This window comes from Rhinatrema bivittatum, chromosome 5, assembly GCF_901001135.1.
Source record: "Rhinatrema bivittatum chromosome 5, aRhiBiv1.1, whole genome shotgun sequence".
Lineage (NCBI taxonomy): Eukaryota > Metazoa > Chordata > Amphibia > Gymnophiona > Rhinatrematidae > Rhinatrema > Rhinatrema bivittatum.
In genome coordinates, this window is record NC_042619.1 from 81711943 (window position 1) to 81739829 (window position 27887).

The window sequence follows — 27887 nt, forward strand, 5'->3', positions numbered from 1 at the left end:
TAGATATCTTATCCTGGGACCGTTACTACTGAAAATTGCTGCAGACTCGGGAATTGGGGGCTTCAAGATCCAGGAAAAAACTTTTAAAATCGCTGCCTTTGCAGATGATGTCCTGGTGTTTTTGACGGACCTAATACAGTCTTTGCCGAGGGTAATGGAGCTTCAGTGGCAATTTGGCACCTTCTTGGGTCTCAAAATTAATCTTGACAAGTCTGAGGTTTTAGATGTCATAGGCACCCTTAAACACCAATGGTTGGGAAGAGGAAGTGACGTCACCAGGAATGATGGAAGCTTTAATGAGAGCTCCTCCCGATGCCCAGCGATAATACCACTACATCGCAGTAACTTGGCGATTTACTAACTTATATTCCGGACGGCACGACAGAGGAAACTAAGCGGATGACGACCAAGAAGAAATCGGTTGACTTTAAACAATATTCCTATTGCAAAACGGGGAAAACCCTGGAGTCTATAAAATCCAAAATGGCGGACACCACTACGGATGATGACAGCGGGCCTGAGCCTGATGAGAACCGAGAAGCACTTCAGACAGAAGAGGCAATACCCACCAGAGCCGAATTCCGATCCTGATTTTATGAACTCAGGCTTGATATCAAGAACTACAAATGGAATATTATGTCAGCAATCAATGACATGAAGGAAGATATAATAGATTCAAAACAGCATCATATTCAAAAAACAATATTGAATAGCTGTTACCATGTAGTCTTATATCTTCCGTGCAGAGGTAACCTCATAAAACTATGGCGGGCTTTACTTCGTTAGCCAAAATTGCCAATCATATACAGGTGCAGTCACAGGTAAGTCTTTGGACCGTCACCGGTTGTTATAATCATCGGTTACTCTGCAAGGACCAACTTTTTTTTATAATTTTTTTTTGTTTTTTTCATATTTTCATATTTGTAATCTTTAGAAACCAGGTTATATTATCGGTATCCAGGCAGTGCAATTGTACTTTTTTGTAGCAGGATTGGAGCAGCTCAGATATCAAACTGGCTCTGGCCCGACACGGCTCGTGTTTCTGATAAGCTTCCTCAGGGGCCGGGAATTGCCAAATCTAAGTTTAAAGAAACAGAGTTTGCTTAGGTAATGCCAGGAACTAACCATATAAACTGCTATTAAATGTATACATACGATTCCACTGTCTGTCCAGAAATCACTTCTGCTACCAGGATGAGGCTTTAACCGAACAACTGGATCCGCCATTTGACAAGGGGATTTAAACCTGCTTACTTCTTGAGAAGGAACCAATCAGAGAATAAAGTTTGGTAGACTGGGAGCCAATAGCATGCTAGAGTAACGAGGACCATTCAACTGTATCATTAAGTCCCTGAGGGGATTCAGAAGCTAATGTGAATATCCACCATTGTTCACGGTAATTTAACAAATAGCCATGATCGCCTCCTCGAGGGTTTATGACTATTTGTTCCAAGATTGTCCATTGTAATTGATCGAAAGTATGTCCAGCATTGATACAGTGACTCACCATGGGTGCCTCCATATTTCTTGTGTTAAGGCGACTTCTGTGTTCATGCAGTCGTACTTTTATTTTTCTGCTAGTGCGACCTACATATAAGAGGGAGCAGGGACATTGGATAAGATACACTACTGAGGTAGAATTACATGTAGTAACAGATTTTTTCTTATATCTATATCCCGTCTGGGGATGTTGCCATTCGGATCCCTCTATAGTAGTAGCGCACAATTCACACTGACCGCACTGGTTGTGACACCCCAGTGTCTTCTGCATTACTTGAAGGTTAGAATCTGCTTGCACTACGTAATCTCGGAGATTCTTGCTCCGCTTATAGGCGAACAATGGATAATCAGTAAAAATTGAGTGTAGTTGAAGAATGTGCCAGTGTTTCTTGATACTTTCCATGATAAGGTAGGACTTGTCCGTGTGGGTTAATACACAGATGTCCCTGGTCATCGGGTCTTTTGCCTTATATTGTAAGAGGGCATTGCGGGGAGAGTACCATGTTCTCTTATAGGCTCTGTATACTGATGAATAGGGATAGCCGCGGGTAAAAAACCTAGAGGCTAGAATGCCAGCTTGGATTTTGAAATCACTATCGGATGAACACAGCTGTCTGATCCTAAAAAACTGGCTGACTGGAAGTCCATTTTTAAAAGCCCTTGGGTGAAAACTATGATACATTAAGAGATTGTTTCTTTCAATTTCCTTGCGGAAGACAGTGGTTTTGAGTTGAGAATTTTGGCTCACGATTAATATGTCTAGAAATGCCATTTTTTCTGAGCTGTATTGAAATGTGAATTTTAAATCCTCATCAATGGAATTAATCCACTGTGCAAAGGCTAACAACAATGTTAGATCTTCTGTCCAAAATATCAACAGATCGTCAATGTATCTTATCCATAGGGAAATATGGATGAACCATGTAGATTCATATATGTGCTGTCTTTCCAGTCTATCCATGACTAAATTGGCTATGGATGGGGCTGCCGATGAGCCCATAGCGATCCCGTGGGTTTGAAGATAGAAAGAATCCAAAAATAAAAAATAATTTTTCTGTATGACTATTTTGGCTATCTCAAAGATAAAATTAAACGGGATCCTGGAACCCATCATGGAGTCTCTGAGGCATTCTTCGATAGTGCATAGGGCTGTCTCATGGGATACGTTAGTGTAGAGGGACACTACATCCATGGTCACGAGTAAAATTGGTTTTGCAGGGGTGGTGTAGTCTTCCAATAAATTAAGAACATGTGTGGTATCCTGGGCAAACGATCGCATACATTTCACTCTTGGTTTAAGGAAAGAATCCAAAAAGATAGCTAGTGGTTCCAAAATGGACCCATTACTGGACACGATGGGTCTTAAAGGTGGGTTTTGGAGTGATTTGTGCACTTTCGGAACACCATACATTACGGGAATCCTTGGATATTTAACTTGTAGGAAGGTGCGTTCCTTGCGTGTCAAGAATGGTGTGCACTTCTCCTCTAATAGTGCCTCTATTGAATCAGCTATTTCTTTGGTGGGATCTCCAGAAAGTTGTTTGTAATATTTGTTATCGGACAAGTGTCCTGTTATGGATTGTATGTATTGATTGCAATCCTGAACCACCACGCTTCCACCTTTATCCGCAGGTTTAATCACGATCTGTGAATTGGAAGACAGGGACCGGAGAGCTTCTCGAGATGGAGCTGAAAAATTGATATATGGATGCGTTTTAATATTTTCAAAGGTGGTAATATCTTTTAGAACTAAATCCCTAAAGGTGCTAATGGTGGGATCCAAAGGTCCAGGTGGATTCCATTTTGACTTGGAGCGCACTATTGAGAGATTGTCCATGGGAATTTGATTGGAGTTACAGTATAATTTAATGTGAAGCTTATGAACAAATTTAGTCACGGAGATGCGACTTTGAAAAGGATTGTGCTTTTGATGAGGCACGAAAGAAAGACCTAAATTGAGAACTTCTTCTTGAGCTGTGGTGAGGGGGTAATTTGATATATTTATCACTGCAGATCATACCGCGTGCATGACCGTGTTTGTGGTCCTTCCTGTTGAGGATAAGTTTGAGCCGCTGGATCGTTGCGGTATTCTCGTTGAGCATATGCTTGTGTTACGGGGTCGTTGCGGTACGACTTTCGTTGTGACTGATGGTACCATCTTCCTCGGCGGCCGCGTCCTAAAAAAGGTTGTGTGGACCCGCCTCTCTTGGGGTATTTCATTGAATCTCCCTCATCAGAATCTGTCGACCCACTGCCTTCGGAGTCTTCAAATGTCACATGTTTACCTGGGGAATTGTTCTCAGGATTTAACCACCGGTAGACATTGTTGGTTGCATAGTCATTTTCATCACGTTTCAGGGTCTTTAATTTAAATTGTTTAATTGAATTTTTAAATTCTTCTAATTTGGATGTGTTTTTATCTATTATCTCTTGTAGGCGTTCTGGTGAAAAGTCTTGAGTGATCTGTTCACTAAGCTGAGAGATTTTGGCTGTTGTCTCATCAATTGATTCCTTAGTGCGTTCCACTATGAGGACCATCAGGTCAATGGAACATTTATTTAGAATTGAAATCCATCTTGCTACAAATGCGTCGTCTTCTCTAAATACCAATGGGGATTTGTTTACCCGTAGACCACGGGGGATAATCTGTTGGTGCAGGTATTGGACTAACGTAGCAGAGTGTAATTGGGACCTGAACATCCATTCTGTTTAATGTATGGCCTATGGCCGCTTATGACTTGTGAGACAATTAAAAACATTCATGACTTTCACTGCTTTAAAATCTGTGGTGTATGCATTGGTCATTGTAGTATTAGATTACTACAATATGATTTACTGAGGTCTCCCAGGATGCCTGACAAGAAATCTTCAAATGTACAGAATAAGGCAGCAAGGATAGTAATGAGCCACTCTAAACATGAATTAGCTATTCCTTTACTAGCTAAATTACATTAGCTAAATTACATTGTAAGACTAAGATGCAAATTCAAGTTATTAGTACTTACATTTAAGATCCTACATGGTAATGGCCCCCCATACATGTCTTCTTGACTCTGTTGGAAATCATCAACCAGGGCTTCTCATTCGCAAAATTGCTACCAGTTTTCAATTCCATCGCCAACATTTTCAACAAGTGGGAATGCAAAAAAGATCATGTTCTATGACTATGCCCAAGTTATGGAATGATCTTCCTTTATCTGTAAGGGAAGAAACCGATCTATTGAGATTTCGTCGTAAGCTAAAGACCTGGTTGAAGATGATTTCCAACATCTAGATTGATCTAGACTGATTTATTTTGACTGGCAGCATGGCTGTTTATTTTTATTTGTGTTTATTGTTTATTTTTATTGTTTTAATTGTATTTTATTGTTATATACTGTTTTGTTGTACAATGCTTAGGAAGATTTTATTGTAAGATCTACAAAACAATTTATAAAATTTTTAAATAAATAAATACTTCCCTTTTTCACCACAGTCACAGTCCACTTGCTCCAGGGTTTGTTCTGGGACCATGGCTTTACAGGATTGGACACCAATACACTGTTACGCCCGGTCACAGACGACTCTGACCGCTGTTGCTTACCTCTTGCTTGACTACTTTGACTCCTCTGGGTCAACTTGCGGCCTCCGCCAGCTATCGCCAGCCTCATCGCCCTGGTTCCCGGGTCCCCCTGGATGGCGTGGATGCTGCCGACCGCCATCTTGCCCTTGGAGTCTATTAGGCATGCGCGCTACATGGCCAGATATAGCTACGAAGGTACAGAGACGGGCGACCAAAATGATAAAGGGAATGGAACAGCTCCCCTATGAGGAAAGACTAAAGAGGTTAGGACTTTTCAGCTTGGAGAAGAGACGCCTGAGGGAGGATAAGATAGAGGTGTTTAAAATCATGAGAGGTCTTGAATGGGTTAATGTGAATCAGTTATTTATCCTTTTGGATAATATAAAGACTAGGAGGGCACTCCATGAAGTTAGCATGTGGCACATTTAAAACTAATCGGAGAAAGTTCTTTTTCACTCAATGCAATAATTAAACTCTGGAATTTGTTGCCAGAGGATGTGGTTAGTGCAGTTAGTATAGCTGTGTTTAAAAAAGGATTGGATAAGTTTTTGGAGGAGAAGTCCATTACCTGCTATTAACTAAGTTAACTTAGAAAATAGCCACTGCTATTACTAGCAACAGTAGCATGGAATAAACTTGGTTTTTGGGTACTTGCCAGGTTCTTATGGCCTGGATTGACCACTGTTGGAAACAGGATGCTGGGCTTGATGGACCCTTGGTCTGACCCAGTATGACATGTTCTCATGTTCTTAGCCTTATGCACATTATGGCGGGAAACTCGGGGGCGACCCAGTCGGATGACATCAATCGTCAAGGACTCTTAAGCCGGCTGGCCCTGCCTATCTACGACTTGGCAACGAGTTCCCTCATTGCTGAATCCGCTTCGCTTGCTACAGATTCTTGTTCCAGCTCCTGCTTCCGTGGTGTGAGACGTTCCGGTACCCGCTCCTCGGGGGCCCTTCCTGTCTCTGGCTATCCACTCCTCAGAGGGCCTTCTGCCTTGGACATCTGCCTGCCCCGTTCCCCGGGACCTTCTCTGGAACTTTCTCTCTGCTACAGTGAGTACCCCGCTCTGCCGACCATTGCCGTACCATTGCTACTGAGGAACCCTCATCTGTGTACCCCGCTCTGCAGACCATTGCCATACCATTGCTAATGAGGAATCGTCATAGGTGTACCCCGCTCTGCAGACCATTGCCTTACCATTGTTACTGAGGAACCCTCATCGGTGTACCCCGCTCTGTGGACCTTTGCCATACCATCGCTACTGAGGACCCTCACTGGTGTACCGCGTATCTTCACTACAGAGGACTTCGCCGTGGGTATACCCCACTTCACAGACCCTGGGGCTCCCGAGCACCTGTGTATCTTTCTCCCACACTCCCCGCTCTGCGGGCAGTGTCAATCTACTTCTTAATAAAGTTTCAAGGACTCTCAAGCTAGTATTGACATCAGCTCCCTACGCTGATGTTCCATGACTCCACCACCAGGGGTCACTCTCTCTAGTTTCCTCTGCCTCTCACCTCTCTCTCTCCAGCTTCTGTTTCTCTACGCACCTCACAGCTGAGACCTTGCCTCCCAATGGTGAGGCTCACGGGGCTCCTCCCCGTGGGTGGTACCATCTCTCACCTTGGCCCAGGGCCCACATACCCACAAATCCTAACACACACAGTCTCTCACTCTTCTTAAACTCTTGTGATCCACAGTACTTATGCTTGGGATGTCCTTGCTTTAGGGCACCTCTGAACTTGAATGAAGATGCTGGATATTTTGGATGAATGTTCAACAGAAATATGCTGTAACCAAAAATACTTTTAAGTCCAGTTCACAACAAACAATCTCCAATTTTCTTCTTACAAAAATAGAGTTTAAGGGTTGCCTTTCTTCTCAGTTCTAACAGCTGAGTCAGTATCCCGTAGGTGGCAAGCACAAGGAAAAGACCCAGCACTCCTGAATGCTAGAGATTGGCTTTCTAGTAGCATTGGGATTTCCTATCCCTTTTTCCAATGGTAAAGGATGGATGTCTGGGGGTGGAAAGTCCCAAAAGGTTTTCAAAGTCCTAAATCTCTCCTCTTTCTCAGTGAGCAGGAACTAGCGGCCAAAAGAATCCTTCCCATAACTATCTGCAATAGTACTTTCTTCTCTGTCAATACTCTGTCAGGTCACTGCTGTCCCTTCTTAGCTGAATGGAAGGAGTTATAGCATCTTCCTTTCCTCCCAAAGTAGGGATAAAAAATCCTCTTTAGGGAGGCACAAGATTTCAAGAACAAAAATCTCAGCAAAAAAAACCAAAACCCAGCTCTTCTTAACCGTTGTCTCAAAATATTTTTCACTTCTCCAAGATAACCCCTTGCAGAACAAGAGGTACTGGCACAGGGAAGAGTCTCTTCCCTTGGATCAGGCTGTGAAGCCTAATATAGGGATCGGCCACCAGCTACTTCAGCTCAACACTTCCAAACTGCAAAAACAAAAAACCACGTCCCCTGTATCAAGCTGTGGAGCCCCAAAATGGCGATAACCAACCCATAGCTAAGGGGTGCTTCAGGCTGCTACTTGACTACCAAGAAATCTTCTTTTTAGGTAAGAGGGAGTCCGGGATTGAGAGGGATCTGCTGCAGCTATGCCAGGGCTCTCTTATCTTGCCATGGCCATGCCAGGATTTCTCTTTGGCTACAGCAGGGTGGGTGAAGCTGGCATTGCCCAGAGCATCCCGCAACTCACGACTCCCTGGTCAGTTGCCCAGTTCACCCTACTCAAATGTCAGCTCTGCTTGCAGGTTCCATCCTTGCCCTGCTTGCTTGGAATGTCTTCTATTGCATAGGTAGGCAACTCTGGTCTTTGAGGGCCCCTAATCAGTCAGATTTTCAAGATAACCCTAATGAAATATGCATGAAATAGATGTGCATACATTTGAGGTATGGGGCTCATAAAATATTAAAAAGCTCATAAAAATATTAAGCGGCTCTGACACCATTTTGGTACTAGTCTTTTTAGGGTTCAGCACTTTTTTAGGGTTCAGCACTTTGGATCATGCAGATGGTGAAATGGACCAGGGCTAGAGGCAGTGAGGTAGGTTGCTCTTCTTCAGTTGGACAGGGAGATCTCATCTCTCATCTCCCCTCTGTGAACCCTGGCCCTCTGTCTTCTTTACCCTTGTTGCTGGCAGTTCAGATACCTAAAACCACAAATCCACACTGAGGTACAAGTTAAAACAATAACTTTTATTTCTGGGATTACCAGCCAGCAATTATGTACAGAGGTTTTTAAGGAGGGTGTTACAATGTAGCTGAATTACTCAGTGTTCACAGGGTTCACATTCAAGAAACAGTTAACAGTTTGGAATAAACAGTGCTCATCGGTTCAGAGTATGATTTTTCAATACTCCTCCCACCTTTATTATACTCCACATTAACTCCCTCCTAGCTGGAATGTGTGGCTTACATTCCCAAATTATTTTCGCATCCTTAATGTGTGGCTCATATCCCTAAATTACTCCCCAACTTAATCTTCTTACTATCTTCTCCCTCTAATCCAGGTCCTCGCATACCAATAGACCACCAGGCACCATCTCCATCCGAGATCCTGTGCCCTATTCTTCAGCAGTATTTGGGACTTCCCTGGTATCCTCCATCCTCTGGTACTCCTTTGAGGCATTCCTCTTCTTGGAAAAAACTTTTTCTTCTCTTCCCGTTTTAACTCACTCTCGCTCTTGGTCCCTGGCCATTTTCTGTTGGAAGGAAACACCACTTCCACCTCAGGTCTTGGGGCCTTTCCCTAGAGAGAAAGATCCCCTATAGAGCCGACTCCAAATGGATGAGTCCCTGGTCCCACCAGCTCAGAGGGCTGGCTCCCTCTGGATATCCTACTCCATAATGGAAGTTCCTCAGACTTCCCCAGTCTCTCTCTCCTGCCATGCTGACCTAGGTTATAAACCCTCCCTAGACCACTTCTCTAAAGTATCATCTTTCCAAATTTCTTAAAGGGAAACCCACACTAGCACCCCTTGGTAAACTTTATCTGGAAACAGGCATATAACATAGCTCACCACTGTTCCTTATGCCATCTAGTGGCAGTTCACTGGTATTGTGGCCCAATACCATTTTTTTCCTCAGAACTTCCAATAGAGACTTCTCTTGGGCTCCCTCACCTGAAGTCTCGCCCAATATCAAACTTCTAGATGTGGACCCAATTTGTTAGTCCCGTTCACATCTGCATGCAAATCTTTGTGTATTTATTAGAATAGCCTGAAAAGTTGACCAGTTTGGAGCCCTTGTGGAACAGAGTTGTGCACCCATGTTTATCACATAAGACAGTGATAGTCATGTTATGTTGACTTTTACACTCTGCCTCAGGGGTAGGTAACTCTAGTCCTGGAGTGCCACAAAGAAGACAGGTTTTCAGGATATCCACAATGAATAATATGAGGTATATTTACATGCACTGCCTCCATCATGTGCACATATATCTCATGCATATTTATTGTGGATATCCTGAAACCAGACCTCTTTGTGACACTCCATGATAGAAGTTGCCTACCACTGCTCTGTCTCAACTGTTTTGCTATTGCCTTTTGTGTTCTCAAAAGTCAATAACCTTTGCAACACTGTTGCTATATGGTTTGTCAATACATGCATTTTGTTTTGGGAAAAAAATCCCATGTTGGTTTTTATTGCGTGGGTTTGGGTGTTAGGAGAAGGGACCTTCCTTACACATTACCCATGCTTCATAATGACCTGATGAATTAGAAAGGGCCAATGCAAGGTGCACAGCCAAGGGTGACATTCAAAAGAGGATGGCTGGCCGGCTTAAGCCTGGATTTTACAAATGTGACCGGGCCTTGTGCACGCTGAGCCAATTTTCGAAGGGGCCTGGCCCCATGCGTAAAGCCCGATATGCGCACAAGTGCCGAACTTCTTTGAAGGGGTGGGCCAGGGGTCGTGTTCTGAGTGGGATAGGGGGCGGGCCGGGACAGTGCCATTGTTTGCTATCCCGATGACCTGGCTGCCTGGCTGCATGCAACTTACTTCGGCTTGGGCGTCCATGTGTGCGCGCCGGGTAGTGCGAGCACGCACTAGTTTTGAAAATCTACCCCCAGGTGAATAATGTGTGGTCTGGAGTGGGTGAGACATTTTGGGCTATAGCATGAGGTCACTGATTGATGCCTGGTTCAGTAAATAAAGCAGTGCCCTCTCTACCCATGTACTTCCACAGAATGTATACCTTTAGTCAGGTAAAAAAAGAGATGTTCTCATGAGAATGGAGTAAAACAGCATGCGTACCTGATATTCTAAAAAGTACGTACCCTACTTTATCCTCTTCTCGGCCAGCCGCTCATACAGCAGTTGCAAAGCACATGGGCACTTTTATCGTACTGCAGTTCAGATTTTCAAAGGGGAGCAATGCATGTTGTTTCCCAATTAAATTTAACTGCAATGTTCATGGGCTATTGAAAAATTTCCCCTTTGTGTCTATGAGAAAAATGCTTGGTACATCTGGCCCAAAATTGAATTCTGGCAGAAGATTAACCACAGGAAAATTTGAAAATGTGTCTGCTGAGACTCCAAACAAGAAGCCTTATGGGATGGCTTGCAAAGGTGCAAGAGACTTAATCGTTCCTAGAAAGCTGTGGGGCATCTATGGCTATAGTCAATTTTATTTTAATTAAATTTCTGCATTGAAGTTTCTCTACTGATTGTCTGTTTCACTACAAGTAGATCTCAGGTGCAGCGCATTAGGGAAGCAAATCAGTTATCAATGATGTAGGACTAGACATCCGAAGTAGGAGCATATACAGCTCAATTTCCTAGGGGTGGGGGCAGGATGGTTGTGGGGAATGGGAGGGGCACAGGGATAAACCTGGGAAAGGCACAGGCTTATATAGTATATCTATGTGTATTTATTATTTTATTTCTAGATAGATTTCATCAATAATCAATTATGTAGTTTTATTTTTTTCACTCTGTAAATTGAAGCCAAAAATCCAGAATTAAAATTAAAACAGCTTTCTTACATGAATTAAAACAAAATTATCGATAACCAGAGAAAGCACTAAAGAGTAACTAACTCCAGAGAGCAGCAATGAAAAGAGATACATTCAGTGTATGTATTATTGGGATTCTTCCAGACAGAATGCATTTTTTCTCATTGGTGCTACCTGGATTAACTCAGCTATAAAAATATGTCAAATAAATAAATACTGATAATATTCATTTCCTAACCTATATTTTAATGTCCATATTGTACAGCTATGTGATTGAGCCTGCCTTGCTCCATGCTTGACTGCAAAAAGGTCTATATTCTATGAAGGCATGGGAATGACCTTTCTGATATACATTATAAATAAAACACCAAGCATGATTTTAGTCACCTTTATCATTTCTGATAGTAGCTGTCACAGATGTTCCTTTTGTGTCCCACTCAAAGATCACCCCACATGCTGAAGAACTGAAAGTTTAACTTTCTGCTCCCTTGCGATTTCCAACAGCATATCATGATGAAACTGTAACCGAGAAGCATCCATATCAATTGTTTAAAACCCTGCAATTGATTTCTTATCATTCTCTCCAATGGCAAACTTTTCAGTGCTGCTCGTGTGTTGGTATACATTTGATGAAAAGCAATTGTGTAAACTGCTGCTGATATTAACCACATCATACAAGATTTTCCTGTAGATTTGCCCGGGAGACTCAAACTAGCAGGCCCCTCTCGACAAGGTGTACATACTCTGCATTTGCACAGGGTGACACACCCGGGGGAGGCGGCAAGCCAGCAGCAGCAGGAGAGGCCGTGGGACTGCCAGCAGCCAAAGGAGAGAGGCTGAAAGCCGCGGGTGGCCATCAGATAGGCCGTGTGCCATTTGCGTGTGCTGCGTACCTGCACGTGCACAGCTTCCACCCCCATCCCCCCATCAGAAAGGCCCATAGGGCCATGGTAGAGCTCATCCCACCATGGCCCGAAGACATCAGGAGGCTATGTGTGTATATGGGCGAGTGACTGAGAGCCTGTGTGTTTGTGCATGTGTGTGTCTGAGAGCCTGTGTGTTTGTGCATGTGTGTGTCTGTGTGAGAGCCAATGTGCCTGTGTGGATGTTTGTGTGCCTGTGAGAGCCCATGTGTCACATATAGGCTCTCACAGGCACACACACACACACACATAATGTATCTGTGAAGGAGAAGGAACCTGTGTATGTTAGAGACAGGGAGTATGTGAGAGAAAAAAATGTGTTATTGTGCGTGTGTGTGAGAAAGAAGATAAAATTTGGGCCTCCCTACCTCCCCTAATCCACGATGATCACAGGTATGGAGAGCAGGTGATTTTTAAATCCTTATTAGTTTTAATTATTGGGTGTAATTTGATAATTCTGCTCTTTTGAAATATTCAATTTTTTGGGGGAATAAAACAGTTTTTAATTATTGGATTTTGGTTGATCACGTGATGTCGTGAGCGCAGAGGGATGTGATCCGCTGCTCTCCTAGGCCCGCACCCACCGCCCGCCCGCTTTCACCGCCACATTTACCAGCAAAACATCAGTTCTCCGCCCGGGAAAACACCTAGCGCCAAAATAATTAACCTTGCGGCAAAGGATGTCAACGCGGCTGGTGCAGCAGGTGAAAGATAAAGACAAGCCCAAACCGAGCTCACCAAAGATAGCTGACGGCAGGGGTGAGCGATTTCAGATCTAAAGGCCGTAGTAGTAGCTGCTCTGGAGCCGGAATTTAAGAAACTGGCAGACAAGTTGGATGACGTGTCAGCCTCCATAACGGGCATTGAGAGATGGCTGTCTGATGCAGAACAGCGCATCTCCGACATGCAGGACAGCCTTAACACCACCAAATCAGACATGCAGGAGCTACAGGGCCTGGTGGCCTGCCACGAGGAGGAGTGGCTCGAAGATTTGGAGAACCGCTCCCGCCGCAATAATCTGAGACTGGTAGGCATACCGGAAACGGTAGAGGACTGTAAACTGGCGTCATTTTTAGAAACCTGGCTAACCCAGGAACTCAGCCTGGAAAGTAAATATGGAGACCTGAAAAGTCGAATGTGCGCACCGGGTGGGCCCGCGCCGGGAGAATTCGGACCAGCCCAGAGTGGTAATCCTCCAGCTTCTAAATTTTGCCCAAAATGTGGAGCTGCAGAGAGGAGAAGAGCCTAATGCTAGAAGGAAAGAAAGTCCTGGTGTTCCAAGACTACTCTGCAAAAGTGTCTGCACTCCACAGAAAGTTTTCTCCCGTCTGCTCTCAGATGTATCAACTAGGCCTCAAACCCGCGCTTCTATACCCGGCCAAGCTCAAGATCATCTACAGAGGTGAAAGAAATGGCTTAACACTGTACTGGAAGCAAAGAAATTCTTAACTATGTATATGTCCACACAAAACCAAACGAGGACATACAGCTCCTGCCCGGCCAGTTTGGGGCATTGCAAGAGCAGTAGAGAGTCCTTGAAGCATGTTGACCCATTGATCCTTTTTACTTTCTGTTAATTTGATCTGAAAATGTGACGGGACTTCAAGGCAGTTGGGGACTTCTCCCCGGCACAGATTCAGGTTCAGATGTTATTCATGCTGTAATGGTCTATAAGTACATGATCCAAATGTTTATTTAAATTATTGTAAGGGTTGCTGATTCCTATGTGGATACCTACGGATTATTTGGTCATGGGGACACTGGAGGATGGAACAGTACCTTCTAGGAAGGGCAAAGAAGAGATATATACATAGGGGCGGTGGAGTTGTGGCCTGCTGATGTCAGGACTGATCTCTGACACTTCAGTGGAAGATGGGTAGACAAGATGGGGATTGGGGGGGGCAGGGAGGGGGGAGGCGGCTATTCTTTGGGGAAGATGGGGACAGATGGCACTAATGACCCTTTTCTTCGTATGCATGATCTATCCTGGCACTTGTGACATGAGAGGCTTCGCCCTAAGGGAATTGTGGAGGGAGGGTCTGGGCTGGGCAGCCCCCCATTAAGATGACTGACAACTCTATGATTACACAATGGGGAATATTTGATATACTGTTCTTATGGTACTAGGGAAACTAAACTTTGTTTCTTGGAATGTGTGTGGCATAAACTCCGCTATCAAACGCTCCAAGATATTGTCTGCTTTAAAAAGATAACATGTGGATATTGCATTTTTGCAGAAAGTGCAGTTGACTGCAGAGGAGCATCGAAAACTGAATAGAGGATGGGTGGGAGAAGTCAGGTTTTCCTCGGCTTCCATGAGATCAGCTGGGGTGGCCCTATTAATCAAGAAAAATATTCCGCTTATTATTCAACGTGAAATAGTGGATCCTTCTGGCCGGTATTTGATTTTGTTTGCAGAATTATACCGTAAACTGTTAATTCTTTGCAATATATATGCACCAAATTCTTATAATCATGATTTTTTTACATCTCTATATTCTCAGCTTTGTCCATACATGAATGATGCCATGATAGTGGGGGGAGATTTCAACTGGGTGAGGGATCCCACTATGGACAGGTCGCAGGCCTCATCCATGGACCGGGCGCACTCCCACAAGGGCATTGGGTATTTGGAACAAGGGTTGCAATTGGTGGATGCCTGGAGCCTGCTCTATCCTGACGAGAGAGACTTCACGCATCTCTCCCAAGCATATGCCTTCCAATCTCGGCTTGACTATTTCTTGGTATCCTGTCATCTCTTCTTTCAGGTCCTGGGGGCTACAATTTACACCCTTTCTATTTCCGATCACGTGCATATAGGGCTTCAATTATCGGATTCTTTGGGGGAGCGCGGGTGGAGATTCTCTTATTATTTGGTGCAAGATCCGAAGTTTCAAGGTTATCTTAAGAAAAAATGGGGGGGTCTTTGCCGCCAATAATGAAGCACACCTTCAAGATCCCATATTGTTCTGGCAAACTGGTAAGGCTGTGCTTCAGGGGGAAATAATGTAATTTGCTGCACAACAACGGAAGAACATAGATAAACAATTAATCGAGGTGGAAAAGCAAATGCAAAAAGCTAAAAGACACCTGCTAGGGACCAATACTAACCAGGCTAGAGAGGATTACATAGCGTTGTGGACCCAACTGAATACATTAATCCATCAACGTACTAAAAAGAGTGTTGCCTATTATAAATATAAACTCTATCAATATAGCAACAAAACTGGCAAATACTTGGCGAACCTGGTTCGACCGGTGAGGGGTGCCAGTTACATCTCAGGTTTGCGATCCGCTGGGGGGGGGGGGGGGGGCGAAAGCCCAAACCAACAAGGCGATTGCAGAAGTGATGAAGCCATATTATCAAGAACTTTACACTTCCCAGACACTATCCCCTGACTCAATTAAACACTTCCTACAGAGTTTAAAGCTCCCTAGTTTCTCCGAGGAGCAAATAGCCTGGTTAAATAGGCCTATATCGGGGGAAGAAATCCGTGTGCAAATTAGGAGGGCTAAACCATTAAAAGCCCCAGGCCCAGATGGGTTTAGAGGGGAATTCTACAAAATATTAAGCGAACTTATTTCCCAATTGCTCACCCAGGTTTTCCCGGCTCTTCTGGAGCACAGGGCATACCCAGAGGGGGATATAATGTGACCCAAATAGTAGTACTGCCTAAGAAGGGGAAAGACCCTCTGCTGCCGGCCTCATACCAACCCATATCATTGCTCAACTTCAACCAAAAGCTTTTTGCCAAGATTTGGGCAGACCGGTTAGTGCCTCTTTTGCCAAATTTGATAGGCCCCAGACAAGTGGGGTTTGTACGAGGGAGGCATGCTATGGCTAATGTGCACCTGGTGATGTCTGCCATAACATATTACCGTAAACAGGAGATCCCTTTCCTGGCATTCAGCTTTGACGCCGAAAAGGCATTTGTGTTGAATGGGTGTATTTATTTGAAGTCATGTGCAGCCTTGGGTTGACGGGTCCCTTTGGAGGTGCGCTGCAACTATTGTATAACAACCCCCAAGCTGTAGTAATGACTAATCAGACCTGCTCTGAGCATTTTCCCATTAAGCGAGGTACAAGACAAGGTTACCCTATGTCTCTCCTTTTGTTCTTGCTGTTTCTAGAACCTTTCCTACGCACCTTACAAGCTGAGTCCATAGTGGGTATACATTTGGGATGCTACCATTTTAAGTATGCTGCCTTCGCTGATGACATCCTGGTCTTCCTTACCTCACCCACCACTTCCCTATCATTGATGGCAGCATTCACAGCTTTCGGGAGGGTCTCCGGCCTCAAACTAAATGTAGACAAATCTGAGGCGTTAGCTTATCCTTCTACATTATCGGCAAACTGGGGACCGGGCTTCCCGCTAAAATGGGCAGACGGGCAATTCAAATACTTGGGCATACAGGTGTCTACAGACTCGAATGAATACTATGCCCTTAACGTGCCCCATTTGCTGACTCACACCAAAGAGAAATTCCATATGTGGCAGGGTCTTCCTCTATCCTTGAGGGGGGGGGGGGGGGGGAGGGTGAATCTTTACAAAATGGTCTTATTCCCTAACTTGCTGTATGTCCTCCAAACTCTACCCCTTAGGCTCACCCGCAAAGATCTTGGGACCCTGAATTCCCTACTCTCGAAATATGTGTGGCAGGGAAAGAAGCCACGGATATCCCTCTCCTACTTAAAGTTATCATGGGAGCAGAGGGGAATGGGTCTCCTGGACATAGAGGAATATAATTTCATTAATCTGTTGCATATTCTTCAGGACTGGATATTTAATAAATTGGACTGTGTACATTTAGAGGGGGAAAAACGACTGGTACTCCCCTTGAGTTTACATTATGTTCTTCATGCTGCTGACAAAGGGCTTCCGGGGACAATATGCAGGAATGTGTTAATAGCTCCTATACGATGGGCCTGGAAAGGCTTATTAAAGAAATACAATCACTCACATACCGGTTCACAACTGTTACCATTATATGGCAATTTGGACTTTATTCCACGGGGTCAATCAAAACATTTTCAAAAGTGGTTTGCCAGGGGAATTGTGCACTTGCAACATGTCCTGTCCAAGGATGGCTGTGTGCAACCTTTTGCAGCATTACAATAGGAATATGGGCTCACAACTGCAAATTACTTTTCATATATGCAACTGAAGCATTATGTGACCACATTACCTATTTTGGATCTTAATATTAAAATATTGGACATGTTGGACGCCCTCTTCAGCCCGGACTAGAATAAATGCTCGGTGTCTACCCTTCGGAAATGGGTTAGAACTCTTGCCACTCCTCCGAACCACTCTTCAGTTGTGGAACATTGGAGGCAGGATGGAGGCCTACAGACACAAGAAGCAATGATTAGTAGATGCTTCAGCTCCTTAAAGGATCTGACTGGGAATATGGTTTTATGAGAACTCCATCAGAAAGTCTTGCGGAGAGCATACGTGTCGCAATGGCAAGCTTTCAGGGCAGGCATAGCCCAATCCCAATTATGTCCTATATGCAATCTGGAACAAGGCACCTTGTCACATGCCTTTTGGTCCTGCTCAGTGATCCAACAATTTTGGACCAGGGTCATGCGTTATATCTCTACTCTCCTGCATCATAGCATTCCCTTGAACTCTGGCTCTATTCTGTTTAATCATATGCCACTTACTGGGCTTAAATCTAAAGGAGCAACTCTATTGTTTCGAAAAGCCTGCCTAATGTGGAAAAAACCACAATATTACTGATGTGGAAGGAGGCCATTGATCCTTCCTACTTGACCTGGTGCAATTTATTTCATACCCTAGCGGTAATGAACTACAAAGCCTCACATCCTGGAGAACCCAAGGAAATGTTGGTTGCGGTCAGTCAAACTCCCACGCACACACACCTTTTTTCTTAATGCGTGTGTTTCTCACTTTTATACTCTAATTCTCTTTTATCTTTAAACAACAAAGAACTAGTCAAGTAATACTTTATCTTATAGCTGAGACAGAGAAAACTGGACATGACTTATAACACCCACCAAATAATATTTGTTATGAAACTATGTTACAGTATTTTTGATGGCACCTGTTTAATTGTTAGAACTCTAGACACGCTATACAACATATAGTTATGTGCCCCTGTTGTGAACCGTTGTGATGGCACCCGCTTAACGACTGTATAGAAAAGATTACAAATAAACAAATAAATAAATAAATAAATCATTCAAGAAGCAGCAGACCTTTAAGGCAACGTGGTTCAGCTATCTCAACTCTCTCACTCCCAAAGCCAGGAGTTTAATATTGAACAATGTTTCCTAATTAATTCCAATTTACGATGCTTCATCGGCTTAGTCTCAGTCCCTCTATCTACATCTGGACTCATTTACATAATTGCTTTATGTGCCATCTACATGAAGATTATCGGGGGAGAGAACAGATTGCACTAACTCTCTGTTTAATAAAGGTTCTCTGATTTGTTGAAACTTGGGGGGGCGGGATGTGGAAGGACACTCACAGCCCGGCCCTGAGTTGTAGCTGTACTCCTTTATTATGCCATATTTATAAGGCTCAGTTGTATGTTGAGTGTATATCTGTATTATGTTTTGTACCTACCATAATAAAAACAAATTAACCATAATTATTGGATTTTTTATTCATCAGATGTTTTGAAATATTTTATTGGTGTTTGGGAAATTTTGTATGTTCTATTCATTAAGGGGCAGATTTTAAAATATATGCCTGATTTTATAACATGTGCGCGCATGTTACAAAATCAGGGGTCGGCGCGTGCAAGGGGGTGCACACTAGTGCAAATTGCTGCACCGAGCCCTCGGGGAGCCCTGCTGGCTTTCCCCATTCCTTTCCCCCCACCCCCACCTTCCCCTCCCTGTCCTGCCTCCCAGCCCTAAAGAAAGCCCTCCCGTAACTTTGTTTTGGAAGTTACGCCTGCCAGCTGACTGCTGGCATGCAATCCCCCTGTGCCGGAGTCCTCGGCCACGCCTCAGGACCGCGCCCAGACCGCCCAGCCACGCCCCAGGCTGCCACACTATGCCCCTGGACCGTATGCCTCACCCCCCATCCCGCAAAGCTCGGGGCATACACACGTCCCGGGGCTTTACGCGCATCGCCAGGCCTTTTGAAAATCCAGTCCTAACTGTTTGAAATATTTATTCTTTTTGGGATCTATTTTCAAAATCGCGTGCGCATTCATGTGCACGCAGTTTCCAGTGAGCGCACATGGACGCACTAATTTTATAACATGCGCGCGCTGGTCACTATTGAAGATTAATTCCATCATATAGAAGACTGTTTTGCATAAAAATATTGGCATTCTGTTCAACTAGAAATGGATCCATTCTTTGGGATCTGCCAGGTACTTCCTAGAGAACTGGATTGGTCACTGTCAGAAACAGCATGCTGGGCTCCATGGACCCTCAGTCTGACCCAGGATGGAACTTATGTTCTAACAGGAATAAAGTCAAAGATCAAGAAGGTTCTGAAGTAGGCAAGAACAATGTGCAGACTGGATGAGTCTTGTGAGTTTTCTCTCTCATTAATGTTTATGGTTCTAACTTGTTTATTAAATAAAACAGGGTTTATTTTTAATAAGAGTCTTGTGGTTTGTACATTTATTAAAGAAACCTGATAAATACAGTAGCTTGTTTAACTTAACCTACTTTCTAGAGAGCAAAAAGCACTTAATATTCCTGCTGTATGCATGGGGATTAAAGCAGCAATGCTATGTAGGTACTTTCAAATATCAAACTTGCCATTTTTGTGGCACTGTGGCATCTCCTATTATTCTTATTCCTAAGTTCCTTTTCTTTTTTATCCTAAAATATCATGGGACTAATGGGCCAAAAAATGCTAGCTCCAGACAAAAAGAGCTTAGCACTGTGCAGACGTAAATAATTTTGCACTGGAGGAATGTGTCTTCTAGCGCTAAATGAATGAGACCTGGCAGTGTTCAGCCACAGTGGTTAACTGGATGGAGAAAGGGATTAATTTTGACATATTGCAAATACATTCTACTCGCTTCATTGCAGATGTAATACCTTGCAAAATGATTTGCACAGTGTCAAGCGTCACCCAGATTTGTATGCCTGACTGATGGCGTCTCCTCCCCTCTTTCTGACCCAGCAGGACCTCGGCAATTTATCAGCATTCTTCATATACAAAATGTATGATATGAAACAAGTTCCAACCCAATTGCAGAGAGATTGTCATACTAATGAGGATCCTGCTAATTATAACTTTCAAATTCAGTCAGGATTTTTTTTTTAATTTAGCAAAGACTATAAAACTTGCCTATGCCATTTCTCAAACCCTTCATTTCATCATGCAGTTTGCCCAGCAAAGCAGAATTAGGGTGTTTGTTTTGTACAGAATAATTGTAACATGCACATGAAAAGAAATATTTTATTATGCACTAAAGCTGCAATTGTGAACTATAAAATATCTCCAGTGAAAAAGATAATTGTGCAAAAAAATGATATATATTGTTCAGTTTCTCTCTTAGCAATCTTTTTGCTTGTAAAGAAGGAAAAACGACAGTCAGATGTTGCATGGAAGCTTGGTACTGAGTCAAATAAATGTGAACACTCATGCCTTTCTTTTACTCTTTATTGCACGTGTCGACTTCTTCCATGGAATGTGGATACAACAGCTCAGTTTTGTCTTGCAACGTGCTCATGTGTTGCATGCTTACAAGCTGTAATAGGAGTGAGGGTGTAACAAAGATTTCTTACAACTCTTACATACTTAAAACATAATTGCAGGCTTTTTTCAGCCACCTTTTCACAAGTACTTTTTTCTTTTTGGCACAACAGTTTTTTTCTTGCTTTTTGAGCTACCTACTAATTTGGAACGGTCATCTGCTGGGTTATGGTGCAATGAGGTGGTTTTCCCCTATTTTATAACCTCTCATCCTTACCATCTACCCCACTCATCACAGTGATAGGCCTTGACTGGGGGCCACAGACAGCAGCTCCTTCTGGAAACACCCTGGGGTAGATTTTAAGACATGTGTGTGCGCGTCCATGTGCACACGCATGTTATAAAATCAGGGTCTGCACGAACAAGGGGGTGCATAATTGTTCCCTTCCCCTAGCCTACCCCCCCCCTGACTTTTATCTTACCTTTTGCGCCTGCCAACAGCCTGCCGGCACGCGATCCTCTGACACAGCGGTAATGGCCGCTGTGTCGAGGTCTCTGGCCCCGCCCCCGGACCGCCCCTTTTTGCAAGCTCTGGAACTTACACACGTAAGCTCTGGGCTTTACACACGTTGCCAGGCCTTTTTTAAATAGGCCCAGCGCGCATAACCCCTTTAGAATCTGGCCCCCTGAGTCTGACTACTAGATATCACTGTTGTAAAACAGTAACAGTCTCTTTCTTCTGTTATCTACTAATTGGCCTATCCAATCTGCCCAATTACTTTCTCTCCACACTGCTCAGGATATATCCCAGCTGCCAGCCATAGAGTATGATTGCTTGTAAGATATCACGTCTTATCCAGGACAGTTTTTGCTGTCTTGCTTCTCAGAACTCATCCATCGTGGGTAGATGAGTATACAAAATCTGCCATTTAGTTCATACCTAGTACCCTGGATTAAGGCGAGGTGTGCCCATAGGCAATGGGGAGAGGGGGGATATCCTCCCACTTCTCCCTGCAGAGATGGGGGGGGGGTAAAGTGGGATGGGGGGATGAGCCAACCTGCCAAATTCCCCCTCCCCCTCATCTCCATTGTGGTGCCTGAAGATGAAGAAAAAGCAGTGTGGGGCTTTTAATAGCCTGTGTGTGATAACAGACCCTGTGAGGCCTCACCGCTTGCACTGGTCTCTATGGTAATAGGAAGGTTGTACGGGATGAGGAGTGGTGTGCCGCAGGATCTGGCAGCACTGAAAGGCTGATGAAGGCCCCGTGCTTCATTTTTTCATCATCATTTGGTGCACTGGAGATGAGAAATTCAGTAGTTTCTTGTTCTGTTTTTAATTTCAGGTTTTTATTTTTCATTATTCAATATTTGTCTGTTTTTACTTTCATTTACTATTCTATTGTTTTACCTTTTCATTACTCAATGTACCATGTGTTATTACTGTTGGTTTTATTTTGTTCATGGTTGTTTTACTAATTACTCTATATTTTTAAGGAACTAGTTCAACCTTGTTAGCAAGCTTGTTCTTTTAAATTGTACAGCGCTTTGAATTACAAGCATTAGATATGGCGATTGCTTAAAAAATGTAAAGAAACAGTGCCATGGCTGCAAGCATGGATTTAAGAACGTGGTGCTGGTGGAGGTTGCCTATATTGCTGCTGCCTAAATGTGGGCCTGAGTGCTCCTCTTTTTCCATTAGGGATGTGCTTTAATTTGAAATGAAATAGGAAATCTCAACAACATTTCCTAGTTGATTTCATTTCATTTTGAAAACAAAATGAAAGAAAAACGAATAACATTTTGTTTTACTTAAAACAAAATAGCACTAGCAGGCACTGCCTAACCCGGAGGGCCCTCCTTTGCTGAAAAATTCTGTGCCATAATGAAAAAAAAAGGTGTGCTAACAATTTTTAAAAAGCCCCTCGGGCTTGCTGCCAGTCTGTTCAGGCCTTCTCCGCCCCACACCCCTCAATTCACCCCATCTGTGGTCTTCAGAGGCAAGAGTGATCCCCAGTGACTCCTGCCCTGCTGGTGCTGTATTTTAAAATGCACCTGAGGCTTGTGGCATTTGAAATACAGCATCAGCAAGGCAGGAGTAACTGGAGATTACTCCTGCCCCTAAAGACCCATGGATGTGGTAAGATATGGGGTAGAGTGGTCCACTGGGACCTGAGGGTAGAAATAATTTTTATTTTGCTAGTGTGGGTTAGTTTTTTTTGTGCATGCTGTTATAAAATATCATGCAGTAAAGTGAAAGGAAATGAAACAAAAATTAGTAAAAACAAAGCAAAACAAAGTTCCCTACTCAAACAAAACAAAATAAATGAAAGGAAAAGAAACAAAAAAATTCTGGCATACATACCCTTGCGTCCCATAATCAAACCACAAAAACTTGCTGCCCAAGAAGGTTTTTTTTTAATTTTTATTTTATAAAATGTATTTGTTATATTTGGTATTAGAAATGTTATGCATGTATTTTTATTGTATACTGTGATTTTGTAAATTATGCAGTATTTCAAATTAAATAAACAAACAGTCTGGCCTCCTAGGTCCCCTGTATAACCTTCCAGATAGATCCAGCTACGCAAGTGCCTGTATTTTTCCTAAGACTTCTAATTATTATTACTGGGTTAGCAGCCTGTTGTACAATGGTTGAAGCTCTACTGGCAGCTCTGGACTTGTGCACAGGCCTACTCGACTTGTGTCAAAGCTGAAAAAAAAATTTTTTTGGGGGGGAGGGGGGGGGGGAGTAAATTTCCTACCCATGCTGTCCTGCAGACTGAATTTTGACCCAGATCTCCAAAAGCCTCTGTTCCAGAGATGGGCTTCTTTAAATTTAGTTATACTGCCCATACTCACTGCCCTCCAGGCTCCACCCTCTCTGGCTTCCATGTGGGGAAGGCAGGGCCTGTGAGCGCATGCTTAGTCCCCATACTAGTGTGCTCACTGCATCAGAACAGAATGTTGTTGAAGCAGAGGTCAGAGATGGGGGCACACAGCCAGGACTGCTGGGGCAGGGGGAGGAGTGTGCAGTAAAAGGAGTACAGCAGGGCTCAGAGATTTGCCAGGGAGGGGGCCATGATGTGGTGTGCCTAAGGGTGGCAACTTCCTAAATCTCTTGAGGAGCAGAGATTGGGTTTGGGAGCACTGACAGCAGATGAATGATTTTACCAGGTGATTGAAAAGTACTGGGGGAGTACTAAGAGAAGAAGATGGTTTTGCTAGGGATTGAAGAGGATTTGTAGGTATTGCTTTGCTGGGAAATGTTGTGACTTAAAGCTTGGAGCAGAAAAGATAGTGTTGATTTAAAAGAATAAGCTAGCCAAATTTTAGTACGTGTTAGATTTAATAGAGAAAGCTAGGTAAATACTTCTCCTCCCACCTAGTCCAACTGTCACATTCCCCAAGAGCATTCTTTGATTTATAGACTGTTACCCCAGTTAAGAGGGCAGGAGGAACATTTTTCACAGCAAAAATCAGAGATTTACATAAACAAGAGAGTAGCCCTTGTTATCCCCTGGTAGGTTATTACCAAACGCAGCTCAATACTGTAAGGCCGCGGTAGAAACAGTGCGGCAGTGTCAGGCGCACCCTTCCTCCTCGCACACACAGTTCTCTTCACCTAGCGCCCGATACTCTCTTCTAATTGCATGCAAATGCATGCCGCGGCTGCGAAGCCTTAGGCAAGCGTTAGGACCGCGCAACCCATTTTACTGTATAGAGCACCTATACAGTATCCTGGGTTCGCGGGCCTAACGCTTCACGGCCGCGCTGGTATCTGTTATTTCAAATGTCATTTCAAATGACATTTGAAATGACAGGTACCAGATGTTCCCCGATGCTCAGCAAACTTTCCCCCAGCCCCCGCTTACCTGCCCTGGCCCCGTCCGGTCTCCGGTGCAGCCCGTCCGGTCTCCTGCAGCCCCGTCCGGTCCCCTCCTCCCGAAGCAAAAAAAAAAAAAAACCGAAAAACCGAAAAAGTAGCAAGGCTCGGGCCTGCTACGGTAGTCCCTTCTCCTCTCCGTGTGATTCTCCTCCATGCGATCCTCCCTTCCCCTCCTCTCCGTGCGATTCTCCTCTCTGTGCGATCCTCCCCTCTCCGTGCGATTCTCCTCTCCGTGCGATCCTCCCCTCCCCTCCTCTCCGTGCGATCCTCCCCTCCCCTCCTCTCCGTGCGATTCTCCTTTCCGTGCGATTCTCCCCTCCGTCTCTTCTCCCCTCTCCTCTCCGTGCGATTTCAGCGCTCAAGGCAGTCACATGCCGTGACTGCCTTGCGCGCTGAAATCGCACGGCCATTCATCCAGGCAGAGGGAGCCTCTGCCTGGTTGAATACAGGCAGAGGCTCCCTCTGCCTGGATGAATGGCCGTGCGATTTCAGCGCTCAAGGCAGTCACGGCATGTGACTGCCTTGAGCGCTGAAATTGCACGGCCATTCCTTCACTGCCGAGCATTCATCCAGGCAGAGGGAGCCGGAGGCCGTTTTCGCCACTGGCTCCCTCTGCCCGGATCCCGCCGCCCGTCTGAGACTATCGCGCGTCCACCCGCCCCCGCCGCTGCTTGGAACAGGCGCCCACCCGCCCGCGGCCTAGATTTTACACGCGACCACTCGCTCCCCGGCTCCCGCCGCCGCCCGCCTGGACCCATGCGGCCCTCCGACAGGTATTTAAAAATTTTTATTTTTTTTTCTGACAGGTTTTTTGTGTGTCCCACAGCATTACATTTTCTCGATCATCTCTGTATCGCTTTTTTTTTTATTGTGTTTTATTGTGTTTCAGTATTTTAAGTGGTGTCGATGGGTTTGCTACAAGACTCACAGTCCTAACACCTACTAGGGGGAGGCGGTAAACTAACACGTTAAGGCCGCGGCAAAACAGCGGGTTACTAAGGAGATAATATCAGCGCCCGTTACAGTATCGGAGGGGAATAGCTAATTCCTTCATTATACAGCTAATTCGTTCATTTACACATCATCTACATGCTGGGTGCGGAAAGGGTTATGTGTCTATTTTAGGAAGCGCTAAGGACGCGTGAAACTGGAGACTGTATCGCTGGATGGCCTTACTCGTCTGTATTGTGCGCTCCCAGCACGTTACAGACGGGAAATCTTCAACCGCACGTTACTGTATCGACCTGTAACAAACTTCACTATATACATTTTAAGCATCCCTACTCCCTTAGCAACCTTAATTAACTAACAATTCAACAGTATTAAGAGGCAGTCAGCAGTCCAGTAGCAAGATGAGGGCCTTCCTGTCTTTTGCACTGAGTATCACAGTTGGTGAGAGGTTGTATGTGTGCGCTTGATGCAAAGAGCTCCTGGCTCTCAGAGAACAAATCTGATCTCTAGAGGCTAGAGTGGCAGACCAAAAGGAGCTGAGGCTGTCAGAGAGGTATATAGAGGTAAACTTCAGTGACATAGTAGACAAGTATCAACTCCAGTTTAGCAACCCCTGTGCTGCTTTGGAGAAGCAAAGTTACCTATTGGAGATCATAACCCTGATATAGCAGGAAGTGATCCTGTAGCTAGGACCTGCTCTCCAGGTGATGTATTATCCTCTTGCACTGAGGATGAATCTCCAAGGGCTAGTGCCCAGGAGGAAAGGGTTAAGATGGCCATCATAATTGGTGATTAGATCATTAGAAATGTAGATAGCTGGGTGGCTAGTGGGTACAGGGATCACTTGGTAACTTATCTGCCTGGTGTGAAGGCGGTAGACCTCATCCATCACCTAGACAATGCTAGGGTAGAGCCAGCTGACAAGGTACATGTGGGTATCAATGAAATAGAAAGGTGTGGAAGGGAGGTCCTGGAAGCCAAATTTAGGCTCTTAGGTAGAAAGTTGAAATTCAGAACTTCCAGGGAAACATTCTCTGAAATTCCCCCTTCCACACAGGATCCCCGAGGCAGGCAGAGCTCTGGAGTCTCAATGCATGGCTAAGATGATGGTGGAGGGAAGAGGGCTTTAGGTTTAAGAACTGGGCAAACTTTTGGCAAAGGAGAAGCCTATTCTGAAAGTATGGTTACTACCTTAACCAGGGTGGAACCAGGCTGCTGGTGCTAACTTTCAAAAATGAGACAGAGCAGCTTTTAAACTAGATCACAGGGGAAAGCCAACAGTCATTCAGTAGCACATGCTTCAGAGGGGGGTATCTTCAAAGATAACAGAGGAGTTAGGGCATCCTGATTGAGAGGTTCCAATAAAATGACTAATAGCCCATGTGCCTATAAGTAAAGAACACCCGAGTTAAAAGATTACAAAATACCCCTGTCAAGTGATAAGTAGATTAATACCAACAAAAAACATACTTTTAAATGTCTGTATACTAATGCCAGAAGTCTAAAAAAAAAAAAAAAGGATGGGAGAGATAGAATATATAATACTGAATGAAGAGGTAGGCATAATTGGCATCTCAAAGACCTGGTGGAAAGAGGATAACCAATGGGACAGTTCTATACCAGGGTATGAATTATTTCATAATGACAGGGTGAATTAACTTGGGGGGGTGGAATGGCACTTTATGTTAAGTATGGCATAGAGTCCAACAGGATAATGATCTTGCAGGAGACTAAATGCATAGTAGAAATAGTATGGGTGAAAATCCCATGTGTGATGGGGAAGAGTGTAGCAGTGGGGGTATACTAACATCCACATTGCCAAAATGAACAGTTAATGAAATACCAACAGAGATTAGAGAAGCGAACAAATTTGGCAGCATAGTAATAATGGGAGATTTCAATTACCCCAATATTGACTGGGCAAATGTCACATCAGGACATGCTAAGAAGGTAAAGTTTCTAGATAAAATAAATGACTGCTACATGAAGCAGTTGGTCTGGGAACTGATAAGAGAGGAGCCATTTTAGATCTAATTCTTAGTGGAATGCAAGATTTGGTGTGAGAGGTAATGGTTGTGGAGCTGCTCTGCAACAGTGATCATAGTACAATCAAATTTGATTTAATGACAGGGAAGATATTAAGTAAATCTACAGCTCTAGCATTAAACGTTCAACAATGTGTCTTTGATAAAAATGAGGAAAATAGAAGAAAACTGAAAGGTGCAGCTACAAAGCTTAAGAGTTTACATTATGCATGACCATTGTTTAAAAATACCATATTGGAAGCCTAGTCCAGATATATTCTACACATTTAAAAAAGTGGAAGGAAGGCCAAATGACTGCCAGCATGATTAAAAGGTAAGGTGAAAGAGGCTATTTTAGCCAAAACTACTACTTTTAAAAACTGGAAAAGGATCCATCTAAGGCAAATAGGAGAAAGCAT

General features: G+C 44.0%; 1 protein-coding gene across 3 annotated transcripts in view; it reads right to left on the reverse strand.

The window, feature by feature from the left end:
- Positions 1-27887, reverse strand: part of GJA3 (gap junction protein alpha 3) — a 59215-nt gene that overhangs the window by 17023 nt on the left and 14305 nt on the right. The window contains exon 1 of one of the 3 annotated variants that reach the window (XM_029602509.1): positions 4506-4631. The exons of the other annotated variants lie outside the window; for them this stretch is intronic. The gene's annotated coding sequence lies outside the window, so the exon portion shown is untranslated. Of the gene's footprint in view, positions 1-4505; positions 4632-27887 lie in introns of those variants that run through there. 3 annotated transcript variants of the gene reach the window in all.